The sequence below is a fragment of the Triturus cristatus genome, chromosome 4_1 (genome assembly GCF_964204655.1).
Source record: "Triturus cristatus chromosome 4_1, aTriCri1.1, whole genome shotgun sequence".
NCBI classification, from domain to species: Eukaryota; Metazoa; Chordata; class Amphibia; order Caudata; family Salamandridae; genus Triturus; species Triturus cristatus.
In genome coordinates, this window is record NC_140585.1 from 836638759 (window position 1) to 836655608 (window position 16850).

Sequence of the window (16850 nt, forward strand, 5' to 3'; positions counted from 1 at the left end):
TTCACCTGAATGTGAGATTTCAGTGTTGTTATGTGAATGTTGAGCCAGCTCTGTTGCTGTCTGAGTGTGTCTGTGGGTGCTGTACAGTGGTTTGGGAATCCAAAGTTCACATTGGAGTTGGAAGTGCTGGTAGATGAAATGTCCAGAGTAAAGTCCACAGTCGTCTGCTACATTGGCACAACATGAACCCTCCATGTAATGTGGGCGAGTTGTGTGCGATTGGACAAGGTGAACGGGTTGCGCACAAAGAACATTGTCCAGAACAGGTTTGGAGGCCCTGGGGGCTGTGCTGGGACATCTGACTCTCACATGTCCTTCTTCGGACGACCCCTCTTCTTCCAGGGGGGGGATTCTCATGTGCAGGCCTCTGCGGTGCAGGAGACTCTCTGCCAGAGTTCTCCTCCCTCCCTGTGGTGCTGGCAGATGGTGTTGCAACAGATGTTGTGGGCACACAGGGGGGTGGGGACAGGTTGGTGTTGATCTGGTGGAGGCATTGTAGTATGTCCCGATGCACCGCAGTTAGGGCATCCCACTTTGCCTCCATGCGGTCATGGTGGGCGACCTGCTCGTGTTGCATGTCCTTGAGGATCCCCACTACCTGGCCAAATCCTCAGGTGCTATCCTGGTACGCATCTAAGATGCGTGCCAGTTGGGGGTCATCATGCAATCCAGACCCCTCTGCAAGGCGTGGCCTGCACCTCCTACTTCTCCCAGCACCCCTCTCCACATTGTCAGGACCAGCGGCAGTACACACAGGTGACACTGTGACCCCTTGGGTGGTGTTGCTGGTGGTGTTGACTGTAGCTTCCGGGGGGTCCTGTGTCCCTGTGCTGTGGGTGTTGATTGTCCTTTGTCTGTCCGTGTTGGTGGGGGTGCCCTGTCGGTGTCCAGATGCTGGAGGCGTGGGTACAGGGGGGGCAGATGTTGCTGCTGCTGGTGCTGCATGATGGCGCACACCAGAGGGGCCAGGTTGGTTGTCGTGATCCGAAGAGGACAGTGAGAGAGTCAGACCAGAGAGCTCAGTGTCCACCAGAGTCTGCGACTGGGTATCCTCGTCATTTGGCGCTGGGTGCCCAGCACAACCTGTGTTTGGAAGAGACACACAATGTGATTTATGTTTCTACATGCATCGTTGGTTCAGAAACGTGACATTTTCTAATTTTCATACAGATGCCTGCCTGTACACTGCTTTTTCCCAGCTCGTCACAGACAGAGTTTGATCTTGTTGTTGGCCATTTGTCAGCATGGCATTGTGCTCCCCACAACAGAGCCCAGTGTCAGACATCTTGTCAGTCCCTTCCCACTCCCTGTGAGGCGAGTATGGTTCAGGTTGACCTTGCAGGGCCATGTGGGTGGGTGTAGGTTGTCTGTGACAGCGAGTCGCATCATACTCTTGGCTACACCCCCCTTCCCAGCATGCCCATGCTTCCTCCCTCTTGACTCTGCTTACCTGTGAGAGGGTGTGACATCAATGGCAAGATGGCTGACTGTGAAATCATAGAGTTTGTTTGGCTACCAGTTCCAGCATGTCCTTGTGCTCCCCACAACAGAGCCCAGTGTCAGACATCTTGTCAGTTCCTTCCCACTCCCTGTGAGGCGAGTATGGTTCAGGTTGATCTTGCAGGGCCATGTGGGTGGGTGTAGGTTGTCTGTGACTGCAAGTCCCATCATACTCTTGAGTACACCCCCCTTCCCAGCATGTCCATGCTTCCTCCCTCTTGACTCTGCTTCCCTGTGAGGGGGTGTGACATCAATGGCAAGATGGCTGACTGTGAAATCCTGGTGTTTGGGTGGCTACCAGTCCCAGCATGGCCTTGTGCTCCCCACAACAGAGCCCAGTGTCGGACATCTTGTCAGTCCCTTCCCACTCCCTGTGAGGCGAGTATGGTTCAGGTTGATCTTGCAGGGCCATGTGGGTGGGTGTAGGTTGTCAGTGACTGCAAGTCCCATCATACTCTTGGCTACACCCCCCTTCCCAGCATGCCCATGCTTCCTCCCTCTTGACTCTGCTTCCCTGTGAGGGGGTGTGACATCAATGGCAAGATGGCTGACTGTGAAATCCTGGTGTTTGTTTGGCTACCAGTCCCAGCATGGCCTTGTGCTCCCCACAACAGAGCCCAGTGTCAGACATCTTGTCAGTCCCTTCCCTCTCCCTGTGAGGTGAGTATGGTTCAGGTTGATCTTGCAAGGCCATGTGGGTGGGTGTAGGTTGTCTGTGACTGCGAGTCCCATCATACTCTTGAGTACACCCCCCTTCCCAGCATGTCCATGCTTCCTCCCTCTTGACTCTGCTTCCCTGTGAGGGGGTGTGACATCAATGGCAAGATGGCGGACTGTGAAATCCTGGTGTTTGTTGGCTACCAGTCCCAGCATCGCCTTGTGCTCCCCACAACAGAGCCCAGTGTCAGACATCTTGTCAGTTCCTTCCCACTCCCTGTGAGGCGAGTATGGTTCAGGTTGATCTTGCAGGGCCATGTGGGTGGGTGTAGGTTGTCTGTGACTGCGAGTACCATCATACTCTTGGCTACACCCCCCTTCCCAGCATGCCCATGCTTCCTCCCTCTTGACTCTGCTTACCTGTGAGAGGGTGTGACATCAATGGCAAGATGGCTGACTGTGAAATCATAGTGTTTGTTTGGCTACCAGTTCCAGCATGTCCTTGTGCTCCCCACAACAGAGCCCAGTGTCAGACATCTTGTCAGTTCCTTCCCACTCCCTGTGAGGCAAGTATGGTTCAGGTTGATCTTGCAGGGCCATGTGGGTGGGTGTAGGTTGTCTGTGACTGCGAGTACCATCATACTCTTGGCTACACCCCCTTCCCAGCATGCCCATGCTTCCTCCCTCTTGACTCTGCTTACCTGTGAGAGGGTGTGACATCAATGGCAAGATGGCTGACTGTGAAATCATAGTGTTTGTTTGGCTACCAGTTCCAGCATGTCCTTGTGCTCCCCACAACAGAGCCCAGTGTCAGACATCTTGTCAGTTCCTTCCCACTCCCTGTGAGGCGAGTATGGTTCAGGTTGATCTTGCAGGGCCATGTGGGTGGGTGTAGGTTGTCTGTGACTGCGAGTCCCATCATACTCTTGAGTACACCCCCCTTCCCAGCATGTCCATGCTTCCTCCCTCTTGACTCTGCTTCCCTGTGAGGGGGTGTGATATCAATGGCAAGATGGCTGACTGTGAAATCCTGGTGTTTGTTTGGCTGCCAGTCCCAGCATGGCCTTGTGCTCCCCACAACAGAGCCCAGTGTCAGACATATTGTCAGCCCCTTCCCACTCTCTGTGAGGCGAGTATGGTTCAGGTTGATCTTGCAGGGCAATGTGGGTGGGTGTAGGTTGTCTGTGACTGCGAGTCCCATCATACTCTTGGCTACACCCCCCTTCCCAGCATGCCCATGCTTCCTCCCTCTTGACTCTGCTTCCCTGTGAGGGGGTGTGACATCAATGGCAAGATGGCTGACTGTGAAATCCTGGTGTTTGTTTGGCTACCAGTCCCAGCATGGCGTTGTGCTCCCCACAACAGAGCCCAGTGTCAGACATCTTGTCAGTCCCTTCCCACTCCCTGTGAGGTGAGTATGGTTCAGGTTGATCTTGCAGGGCCATGTGGGTGGGTGTAGGTTGTCTGTGACTGCAAGTCCCATCATACTCTTGGCTACACCCCCCTTCCCAGCATGCCCATGCTTCCTCCCTCTTGACTCTGCTTCCCTGTGAGGGGGTGTGACATCAATGGCAAGATGGCTGACTGTGAAATCCTGGTGTTTGTTTGGCTACCAGTCCCAGCATCGCCTTGTGCTCCCCACAACAGAGCCCAGTGTCAGACATCTTGTCAGTTCCTTCCCACTCCCTGTGAGGCGAGTATGGTTCAGGTTGAACTTGCAGGGCCATGTTAGTGGGTGTAGGTTGTCTGTGACTGCGAGTACTATCATACTCTTGGCTACACCCCCCTTCCCAGCATGCCCATGCTTCCTCCCTCTTGACTCTGCTTCCCTGTGAGGGGGTGTGACATCAATGGCAAGATGGCTGACTGTGAAATCCTGGTGTTTTTGGCTACCAGTCCCAGCATGGCCTTGTGCTCCCCACAACAGAGCCCAGTGTCAGACATCTTGTCAGTCCCTTCCCACTCCCTGTGAGGCGAGTATGGTTCAGGTTGATCTTGCAGGGCCATGTGGGTGGGTGTAGGTTGTCTGTGACTGCGAGTCTCATCATACTCTTGGCTACACCCCCCTTCCCACCATGCCCATGCTTCCTCCCTCTTGACTCTGATTCCCTGTGAGGGGGTGTGACATCAATGGCAAGATGGCTGACTGTGAAATCTTGGTGTTTGTTTGGCTACCAGTCCCAGCATGGCCTTGTGCTCCCCACAACAGAGCCCAGTGTCAGACATCTTGTCAGTCCCTTCCCAATCCCTGTGAGGCGAGTATGGTTCAGGTTGATCTTGCAGGGCCATGTGGGTGGGTGTAGGATGTCTGTGACTGCGAGTTCCATCATAATCTTGGCTACACCCCCCTTCCCAGCATGCCCATGCTTCCTCCATCTTGACTCTGCTTCCCTGTGAGGGGGGGTGACATAAATGGCAAGATGGCTGAATGTGAAATCCTGGTGTTTGTTTGTCTACAAGTCCCAAGTGAGCCCCTGTGCTTCACACAGCAGCACCCAGTACGGGGTATCTGTTGCTGATATTTCAATGAGGTGTGTGTCAATGCATTGTACCCGGTGAGTTATGTAGAGTTTGTGTTGGGGGGGGTGTCTCCCCATGCTGATTAGTATGTTCAGGGCTGTCAGTCCTCCTTCCCATCATGAAACGTGCTTCCATTGTAGGGCGTGCAAGTTGTCTTTCAGGATGTCAGTCAGTGGTGTCCTGCTTCTGATTTGCACACAAGCCCTAGCAGGGCGTTGTGCTCCCCACAGCAGGAGCCAGTGTCAGCCATCTTGTCAGTCATTTTCCACTCCCTGTGATGTGGGCATGTTTCAGAGGGGTCTTGATGGGTCAATCAGGAGGGGGATCATTATCTGTAACTACAGGCCCCATCATGCTTTTGTCTACACTCACTTCACCTGCATCCCCTCTATTCCCTCCTGACAGTCAGCTGCACTGTGAGGTGGTGTGTTTGTGGTGGCAAACTGTCTGGCTGAGTGTATTTGGCTTAGTGCCACTGGCTTGCTCTATTTGTTTGTAGGTTGGTGCATGTCATGACACAGTCCCCAGTCACTATGAGATGGCAGGTATTGTGTTTGTGTCACTGGCATACACATCTTGGGTTGATTATCTATTGGTTAGTATAGCTTTGCTTTGGGGTGCATGGTTTCACTGTCCCCTTTCCACACAATCTTGGGTATGTTGTTTTTGTACTCACCAGTCTCTGGGATGTCAGTTAGGCCATGGACGCTCTCTGGTGGTAGGTTGTCCCGCACCTTCTCCTCCCAGGTCCTGAAGTAGACTGGTTTGGCAAGAGGGCCACTACCGGTGCGCTGACTCAAGGCGTGATCTTTCTCGATGAGTTTCTTGACCCTCCTGCGCATGTCATACCACTGGTTCTGGATATCGTCCTTTGTGCGCAACGTTGGTGCTTGTGCGTTCACCTTATCCACAATCCTCGCCCACATCTTGGTTTTCTGTGAGATGGGGGTCCTTTGAACCAATGTACCAAACAAATGTGGCTCTACTCATGTGCCTGTGGTGGTATCAGGGCAACATGTGTCCTGTCAATGGATCCAATGATGTTTGGCATCCTCCCCAGTGTATAAAAGGCATCATTAATTTCAGGGAGTTCATCTGGGCTCGGGAACTTGATATACAGGTCGAGGAATTGCAACATCCCCTCCAAGACATCGCGTAGCACCCGACTAAACATTGTTTGCGACATACCACCTGCAGTAGCTACAGTTTACTGGAAAGTACCGGTAGCAAAGAAATGCTGGGCTGCCATCACCTTCCCCTCTGGGGTCAGTGCTGTAGGGTATGTCTGGCCTGGTAGCAGATGTGGCGCCAACTGCTCCGCCAACTCCTCAATCAGTGGCCTGGTGAAGCCGTACCGTCTGATGCTGTCGCGTTCCTGCATGGTTGTAAGGTCTGGGAACGGACGATGGACAGCTGGTGCCCTGCAGTACAGAGATACACAAAGGAAGATTGTCATTACATCCACCCATGTGGCCATGACCACAATCACTTTCACATGCTAGTTCATGACATTACACAATGTACTGAGGTGTGTGCTGTTGGGCATGGACACATATGTCACCTACAAGACCACCACCTCACATCTCAATTCCACATATCCACATGAGTGCCATGTAGTGCAATGGGCTAATCAACTGGTCCGACCCAGTAGCCAATCACGGGTGCGGAGGGCGGGGCAGTGACAGGCCCACACAGGAAGGCGAGCGGTTAGCGCTCTAGCTTCTCCACACTTGACGGCAATTTAGGCTGCGAGGAGGCTCCAATTTTCGCGGTAGGGACGATGGTGGCAGCTTCTCCCGACCCCGCTTGGCGTCATTATTGATGAGGGTTTAAAATCATTGCTGTGTGCATTTTTAATTGAACTTGTTGAGAGGAAATGTTTTAAATATATTGTGTTACCTTTGCATTCTCAGTTCGCTGTAGGGACCACATGTAGTCATATATTTAGAGTCACGCTGTATAAAATTGCATTCTTGCACTCACCGAGGGGTTAGGTGCTCTTGAACCGCTCTAGAGTTCGAACGGTGCCTACACGCCCGGTCCGACCCAGTAGCCAATCACGGGTGCGGAGACGGGGCAGTGACAGGCCCACACAGGAAGGCGAGCGGTTAGCGCTCTAGCTTCTCCACACTTGACGGCTATTTAGCCACTCGGAGGCTCTAGCGCGCAGCGTTTGCGCGCAGTGTGGCGCCTACTCCTGCGCCTAAGACGAGCCGAAGACTAGCCCGTCTGTGCCCGTCCGCGACTGGTCGGGGCTAGGGGCAGGGGGCTATGGAGGAATATCCATCTAGTGAAGAGACACCATCCAGGAACAGGATAACATATACCTCCCAGGTATTAATAGAGATAGGCTCATGTGTACCTAGGGTGTGTACACATGAGGTGGGATCTAATTTGGAGGGTCCGTTTGCCTGTCGTAGATGTCATGCGCAATTTAATAACTCCACTGAGCCTGGACAATATTGGCAGTGCCCCCCGGTACTGACGGGACAAGAACATCATATTACATTGACAGATATTCCTATCACTAATTTATCATTGGGAAGGAAGCATTTGCTTTGTAACATTCGCTCTTTAGCCAAACACTCTACTGAGGTATGGGACCTTATATCATCGGAAGAACCAGACCTATGCTTCCTAACCGAAACATGGCTCAAACCTCACTCAGTTCCGGCCATAACCCTGGGCATACCGATAGGATACAAAATAACCAGGTTGGACCGCCCAAATAAGACGGGGGGGGTAGCTATTGTATTTAAACAAGAAATCAATGTTACAATTATTGAAGAACTTTGTACACCCCAGATAGAACTACTGATTTTTAAAGTCAACTCAACATCTAAGGAACACAGGAAGGGAGCTGTGGTGTACCGCCCCCCTGGCCCATGTGAGAATTTTTCCGTTCTTCTGCTTGAGGCCTTAGCCCCTCACGTACAAGAGAAATCTGATTTTCTCCTTGTAGGGGACTTTAATGTCCACAGTGAGCTGGGTAATTGTCTGGACGCAAGTACCTTGCTTGCTGATTTAGATCTATTGGGACTAAAAAAGTACAATAACGGCCCTACCCATCAAGCTGGCCATACTCTGGATTTAGTCATGTCCAATTCGCCCCTGATTAAATGTATGCCCCCTACTCAAGTGGACTGGACGGACCACTTCATTCTTAAATTCTATACCTTTGCTAATCATAAGCCCAGGGCAAGACAGACTGCGCTAGCCAGCACAAGGAGACCTTGGCATAAACTCACCTCGGAGAATTTTAGGGACAAATACAAGGAACCCATAACTAATAGCCCAATAGATGACATCACAATCGAATTAAAAATGTTTGAGGAAGCGGTCGCCAAGGCTATAGATGCTACCATCCCATTAAGAGTGTTTAAACCTCGTGTAGCACATAAGCAAGAGGTTTGGTTCTCTGATGAGTTAAGATCTCTTAAGTCAAAGTCTAGGAAACTAGAAAAGATATGAAGATCATCACGGGGGACTGAAGATAAGGAACATCACAGGACAGCTCTTAAGATATATCATAAGGCTATTCGGACTGCACGTAAAAATTAGGGGTGGGCGGAATTTGCGGAATTAACCTTCGCAAATTATCGCGAGAATGTTTAAAATTATCGCAAACAAGCAGAAATATCGCGAAGATGCGGAAGTTTTTTTCCGGCATGTTCGCGCGATTTTCTGCATGGTTGCGGGTCGCCAACTTACCCATGTGGCTGCTTGCGGGCGCGGCCATCTTGTTTTGAGTTGTTCTCGCGGTGCATGATCGCGAGAAGAAAGACGTGATCGCGCGACGCATGACGTCACTGCGGGCGCGAACTGTCGCGAGACAGCGCAAATGGCTAAAAACAATACAACATCTCATGGAGAACGCGACCGGATCAAGAAAACTTGTCGGCGAACGCAGGGAATCAGGTAAGGCGATCGCGCGCGCGCGAGAATGTATCATTTTACAGCGCGAGCAAGAAACAAATTATCGCCAAGCTGCGGAAACCGGAATTTTTGACATCTTCGCGCTCTCCGCGGAACGCTAAAATGTCAAATTATCGCAATTTCCGCGAACGGAACGAAATTTTTGCCCAGGCCTAGTAAAAATCACATTGCTACCCAATTATCTTTAGCTGGTAAAAATTCAAAAATATTATATCAAATCCTACAAACATTCACTAAACCAGCAGCCTGTGAAACGGCAGAATTAACATCCCAAGAACTTTGCGACGAGATCTCACTATTCTTCACAAAGAAGATAGATGGTATCTATGATAAAATAATGTATTCTAACAAAACCGCACTTACAGATAACATCTTTTCACTGACTGCTGAAACTCATTTCCACTCCACTCTGTGCCTCACTGAATTTCCTCTTATATCGATAGATGAGGTAAGTGCATTAATTATGCAAATAAAGAGTGGTAGTCCTTTGGATATCATCCCCGCTCGCATCATGCCCACATTAGCTAACGACTTGGGCCCGAGAATCCTGCAATTAGTCAATCTGTCCCTGAGTACAGGGGAAGTTCCCCTTGACTGGAAACGGGCGCTGGTAAGACCTCTAAGGAAAAACAATGCCATACCCTGGACAGAACTGTCTAATTTGAGACCGATCTCTCTTCTTCCTTTTTTGGCCAAATTAATAGAGAAGTTCGTAAATTGCCACCTATCGACGTTTATTGAAAAAGCGGGAACATTGGACCCCTCCCAGTCAGGGTTTAGGCCTAGACACAGCACTGAGACCACCTTGCTGTCCGTCGCGGACGATCTACACATGCTCCAGGATAGGGGTTATTCCGTTATACTGGTACTGTTGGATCTGTCTGCGGCGTTTGACACCGTGTCGAATAATATCATGTCTTCCAGGCTAGCTAACAGTGGCCTGGGAGGCAAGGCACTGGCCTGGCTGAGAAGTTTTCTAACAGATCGCACCCAAAGTGTCACCTTGGGCACATTTCGGTCAGAGGAGTTGAGGATCTCTAAAGGGGTGCCACAGGGCTCTTGCTTGAGCCCTACGCTTTTTAACATCTATGTGGCCCCCTTGGCCAACATCATGAGATCCTACGTGTTCATCCCGGTGTCTTACGCAGATGATACCCAACTTTCCATTGAAAACACTCACTACAGAGACGAGGAATTCCTTTGCTCAGGGAATGAAAGCAGTGGCACACTGGATGGCCTCCAATTATCTGCAATGTAATGTCGCTAAAACGGAGGTGATGCTATTTGGTAAGGCCAAACTCTTGTGGACCCCGGACTGGTGGCCTCAAGATCTTGGACCGGTCCCTGAGCCTAAACTGGTTGTGAAAGACTTGGGGGTCAGATTGGACCAGGAGCTTTCCTTAAAACAACATGGGAACCAAGTGGTGGGCTCATGCTTCCACATTATTGGGCTGCTCCGGAAGGTGTTTCCTTTACTCCCTGATGCCACACGAAAGACCTTGGTGCAAGCGCTAGTGTTGAGTAGACTAGACTATTGTAACGGCTTGCTACTATCTACCAACGAAGGAGTCATTTCGAGACTGCAGGTGGTTCAGAACACTGCTGCCCGCCTTGTATTAAACGCACCCCCTCGAACACCCTCCAAACCGTTGTTGATCAAACTTCACTGGTTACCAGTGAAACAGAGGGTAAAGTTTAAAATATGCTGCATCATACATAAATGCCTGATGGGGACAGGCCCGGCCTATTTGGCCAATAAGTTTATTCCATATGTCCCCATACGCTCCCTTAGATCTGGTGAGCGGGCTTTGTTATGTGTCCCTAGAGCTAGGAAAGTAAGACAAGGGTCCAGAGCTCTATCTGTGGCAGGCCCCATGCTGTGGAATAGACTCCCCATAGCCATCAGAATGCATGGAGAACATCTTCCTTTTAGGAAACATTTGAAAACCTTCCTCTTCCAAGATTAAGATATCATCCTAATGTTATAATCTACACGGCCGATATTTGTTCCTGATATTGATTGTGCTAAAAGGCGCGGAGATACTCCCCTGGGAGTCGATTCTAGCGCGGTACAAACATGCACATAAATAAATAAATAAATAGTGTAAATTATTAATTAACATAAAAAGTATTACTTTAAATATTTAAATTATTATATATTATTTATTTTTATATTTAGATGTAGGTTTAGTTATATATATATATGCAAAAATATTTGTAAGAATGTTTTAAATATTTTATAATTAAGATTAATAATTATTTTATATTATTAAGTAAATATATATGTTAAAAAAATTGTTTTTTCACATTACATTTATTATTCTTACATTTTAAGCTTTTTTACATTATTTTAACTATGTTTTATTTAATTGTCTTTATTATTTAATTACTTTTATATTATTTTTAATACATTTAAAAAATTCGATATTTTAGTTAACTATATTTTAATTATCTATATTTTGTACTCTATATTTTAGTACTTACCTGTTTTTAGATAGTGATTCTATATTCTGTCTCTCAATATTTTTGAGTCGATATTTTGGGCAGTCTATATTCTGTCCCTCGATATTTAGTCACTGAACCATCCTCTCCACCTCAAAATTGATCACATAAATCTATTTCCCCTTCAGGGCTGCTTCAAGAGTCCCACACAAGAGACCTCTGCACTGTAGATGGCAGTCCATCACCCATGGCCGTTAATCCAAACTCCAAGAGGGTAACTCATATGAAACAAGGAAGGAAAAGAACAAAGGTCTCAGTCCCATCTCCCACTATCCCATCAGCCTTATCAATAGATGAATCCTCACAGTGCATTGATCTGTGCAGTTGCAATCTCCTCAAATGATGAGCGAGGCAGCCTTGGGTTTTACCCCTAAATTTATGTCCAAGATAATGGAGTCCTGTAAAGGCCAATTTAAAGATACTCTAGAAACGGATCAAGCTCCACTAGTAGCCTGACTTGATAAACTGAATACAACAATAACACCTCTCAATATTTTACCACCTGCAGAAAAAGGAGCCAGCAACTCCCCATCAACCTTTCCCCTGTGCAAGAGACAGAGTTACATCTTAAATTCCTAACTGTTCCGCTGTCTATTTGCCCGTCTAAAACGACAACTGGTAAAGGTCGACCAGATAATTTGGAGTGCTATCATCAAAACAAATCTGGGACCTAGCAGGCAAAAAATAGAACATCCAAACCCAAGCTATATGATAATGCAGGTAAAACTAGTACATGATATACCCCAACTTACCCTGGAGTGTACCCCTATCTTATTGTTCTAAAGGATGTGCCCGTAATGCCCTCTGGTACAACAGAAGATCATGTGGCACTGAAAAGTGAGACTATGCAACGGATAAAAATGAACACAAGATGTCATCAGGACATAGCCCAAGATAGCATCTCAGTGAGAAGAGCCCCATGGCTTGGCATCCATCTAAAAGACTGTGTGAAGGACTGCTTATTAGTGAATTTCAAGACCCCATAACTTGTAGATGGGCTCCTAAGGCACTTAAACATCCTGCCACCTTTACCAAGGAAAATAAAGTTACTTCTATTGAGCTCCTTCTACAGACGCTTATATTTCCCCATAACCTCTAACAGGGCTCTGCGTTCCCTTGATGGAACCATTGAAATCTCTGTCCAAACAAACTTCAATATACCAAGAAACAACCCCCTTGAACCATTAACATCCCTAGATGCTCAAGACTGATGGTGGTTGAACAAGACAGCCACTGGTATAGGATCACTATCAATGGGGGCCAACGTAGACATCACAGTCCCATTCTGCTCAGTGGTCTCAAATAGTAGCACAACAAAGGGTATTCATAACCTTGTGCCAGCTGCCTCTTCACAGGGAAAATTATTACCAGGTGTAGCCGAACTATCCTTAAGGTGAAGAGATCCAATGGATGACCTGGATCCCCCTGCAACAGCCCCACTGCCATTCAGCCCTATTGCCATCAGCTCTAAGAGAGGGGTCACTTGAATGTTCACCGCTAATTCCATCTCTAACCTAGGGGAATGTGACAGATGACCCACCTCACAATGGCCAAAATGACAATCCCACTAGGGTAATCATCATCCTCTCGAGGAACATTGCAAGATGCAAATCCAATCTGCTAGCACTGGATTGGATGGAATATGTAGAAGGATTTGACTGTAGGGGTGGGCGGAGTTCACAGAGTAGCAGTGTGGCTCAATGGTTAGAGCGGCAGACCCTGATGCAGAGGTCTGGCCCGGACCAGGGTTCAATTCCCGCCTCGGCGGGTCTTGGGCTCAATTTCCCTGGACCCGATAATTCTCACCTCGGTGCCTATTCTAATCATGGGTCCCACTCTGCAACTCTGGGCAATAGCTTGCTTAATCTCCACAACGGCCCCAAAAGCGCTAGGATGCCTGGCTTCACCTTGGGGGTGCCCAGGAGTGGGCTCTTCACAGGGAAAGGCCAGGAAGGGTTCCACAGCGGTATGTGTACAGCGCCTGAGAGACCCTTTCGGGGGTGTGCGGTGCGCTATATAAATACACTACATGTACATTTGCACGGAATTCCACGGAGTTCTATAAAAACTCTGGTGAATTGCAGAGTTCCCCACCCCCTAGATATTCCTTCATACCAACAAAGCTATAAAAATAGAGAGTCAAACCACTCACTGCGCAATCATTTCTGGTCTGAAATAACAGCCATGATATTAGTTTGGCCACAAGTGTACAATGTTGGTCAGTGAGGCCCACATGCATTACTTTTGATAATTTGTATATCCATATGAGATAAAAGTAAATGTAGTTAATGTAAACAGTAATGGTGCTTTATGAAAAGGCACAAGTAATCCTCACTTCCTCCTGACTCTTGGGAAACATAGTAAAACAATTCCCAAAGCACCTCTCATCCACCGTGGTAAGTGTACAAGGCACATTGACATCCTCCCTGCCCGCCCCAGATACCACGTGGAACATCTCTTCACACTCGGCTTGGCTCGGTATGGTTTGCTTTGCTGCTACTATCAGGATGCTCCGATCCCTCCACGCACTACCAGTCTCAGGGCACCCAGCAGTCTGCAGGCTCTGCACACACATGGTATGCTTGGTAATCACAGTCCGCCCACCCTTTTCATGTCACAAGTTCACAACCCTGTGCCAAGTAAATGTTTATGGAAATTCCCAGCACTCACGTGGGAGAAATGGGAGGGGTGAAGAGGAAGGTAGCTTCTAAATAAATGTCTACAGGAAAGGTGTACAGAAAGAGGCGTGGGTGGTGCACTGCATAAGCTAGGTGAAAGGTATTTTCGTTCAATAAGGTCTGGGTGCGCAATCAGGGTGGTGTTATCCGTCCTAACACCATCAATGGACAGCTGAGTAGTGTCTTGCAGAGATCTGCAAGTACATCCCCTGGGTAGGCACTCCAATGGGTAATCAAACTAAGTTGATTCATACATTTGATATGCCAAACAATATCGAATTGAACTAATTTGCTGAATAAAAGCATTTAAAAACACGCATCTTAAAAGGATTCACTTTTGCATGAATCAACTTAGTTTGATTACCCATTGGAGTGCCTACCCAGGGGATGTACTTGCAGATCTCTGCAAGACACTACTCAGCTGTACAGGAAAGGTGTAACATTAATTACAACAGTTACCTTTGTGAGTGAGGTAGGGAGATTGAACTCAGATTGAGCTAGGACACAATGAACGCCTGATTTGTATCTGAATGGTAAATGATATTTCTCCGATTCTGGAGCTTCCTCTGCTTCTGTAGGATAATCCAGAGTCGGTGTTTCCTCCACCGTACCGAAAGTATGTTGGAACAAATTACCTTCCAGATGAAACACTCTCTCAATCAGAGGATTACCCAGCCCTCCCCTCCCCCCAGGAGCGCTGATCCTCCATATAGTGTGTATCACTGACATTAGGGGTGGGTGGCAGGGGCAAACTCCACCACATTGCGGAATCTGAGTTTTTGTTGAATTCCACCCTCCCAGCAGAGCACGTAGTTGGCAAAAGTTCACAAACTCCGCTGGCAGAGTGAAGTTCACCACCCACAGCTAGATATACGTTTGTTTCAAGAGACGTGGACAACTGAACCCTTGTACAAGCTGGGCTACATAACATATCATGGTAACACAATACCACCTGCACATGGCAAGGCATCGGGGGGCTTACTGATCTGGGTAAAGATAGACCTAAACCTACGTATTTTAGTCCTAGATATAGATTTGTTAGATATTTTGAGTCTGAAAATCTGTTCTTCAGACGGGACATGCATGTATTTGTCCAGTGCCTATTGCAGGCATAGAAGCAAGAGTGCAGAATCACCTGCCATGGCCACCTTGTAACAGTGTGTCTGTTTAATCCGTCCCAAATATTGGATTGTTATAGAGAGAGATTTTAATATACATTTTGAACCTATATGTTTATGACAGGATTTTGGAAGATGAGGATTAGAGCTGGGGCATAACCACTCTAAATTTCAAATATCGCCAAATGGGATGAGAGCATGCACTTGCAGGTCTCAATTCGATAGACAGGGAGCTTCCACTTTTAGGAAAGGCCAGTCATCATACAAAATAGATTATATTGTAATCAAGGCCTCAATGTGGCTATGATGAAAGACTTTGAAATAGCACAAACCTCTGAGTTGTTGGTTCAACACCCCACCTGCCCCAGTACCTCTAACTATAACCCCATGGGGCCTAGAGGGAAAGGGTATACCTACCTAACCCCCTTATTTTTTCTTACATTTATTTCAGGAGAGGGAGCTTGGGTCCAGATATACATAGGTATTCATTTGTGATTACCGAATAGTGAATTTTTGTGATTCACTATTTGATAATCGCAAACGCCCATTACAATCGCTGGGATGGTGGCCTGCTGGGGTCAGCAGACCACCATTTTTCGGTTGTTTTTAAATAAAGCAATCTTTTTTTTCAAATGCAGCCTGTTTTTCTTAAAGTTTTTTTCTCCATTTTTTAAGAGTAGGTAGTGGTCCCTGGGACAACTGTTTGCTCTTAAAAAATGCTTTAACAAACAATCATAAAGGGAAAGAGGTCCCATGGGAATTTTTTTTAAAATTTGACAAAGAGTTATTACTTACATGAAGTAGGCAGTAAAATGCAAATGTTTTGCGACCGCATTTTGGTCCCAAAACTTTCACACACACCAATGCAATTAGATATTAAGAGGGGACAGCCTAAACACTCCCCTTTCGAATGCCAAATCTCAAGCCAAATTTGTGATTCTGTAATGGGCTACCAAATCACAAATAGGAATTTATACATTTCAAAAAGCCTTTTTGCATTTGCAATTGGGCCAATTCTGCGAATCGGTCCATTTGCGAACACAAAAATGCTTTCCACATCTGCCCCTAAGTCCCCGAGTCCTGTAATGGCTGCCATCAGCATTTTGCTCATGTTGCTGGCAGCCAATCAGAGCGCTCACTCCAGCAGGAGTCTGGCTTCTGCAGAAGCGAGATGGCCCAAAGGGAAAAAAGCTCCCTATGCCAATTAGAATGCTTTACTTTGAAAAAATGGGTTTGAAGGACACTCAAACCCAGCCATCCAGATTTACTGATACTTTTCAACCTAAATTTCTACACCAAATAACAAATAGCACAATGTACTGACCAAGATCTATCTTCCTGCCAAAGAAGTCTATGGAAATAAATGGGGATTTTGTGTTTTGGGACCCCTCATTTTTCTTGACCCTTGCTTGATGTATCACTCCGAAACTTTCCATGCACAAGGTAGTCAAAAAGTAGCCCCTATTTGGAAAGTTTTGTGGAGATTCGTCAAATGGGGCCAAAGTTATTTGCAACACTAAAGACGCTTTTCCTATGGAAATGCTGGCCTCACTATAAATACCCAGTGACAACCTTCAGACCTAAAAATGTGTAATTCGTTTTATTTACATGCCCATGAACAGCCATGAAAAACACAACTACAACCTGCCAAATAAAATTAAATGAAAGTAAATTGAAATTGTGTGTGTTTTAAAGTGCACTAACTATGTACATCATTTGTTAGTGATATTTAATTCAGGCAATTGCCAAGGTGCCTCTGTCCATGCTGATGTTTATGTTAATTTAATTTGTAGTGAGAAAGACACTTTTGTATACTACACACGGCAGATGGAATTGCTTTTGTTTAATTGGCTGCACTTGGCAGCTTGTAAAAAAACAAGAGATAAAGGCAGCAACAGAAAAAATAAATTACGACTCTGGAGAAAAGATCAGCTTGATT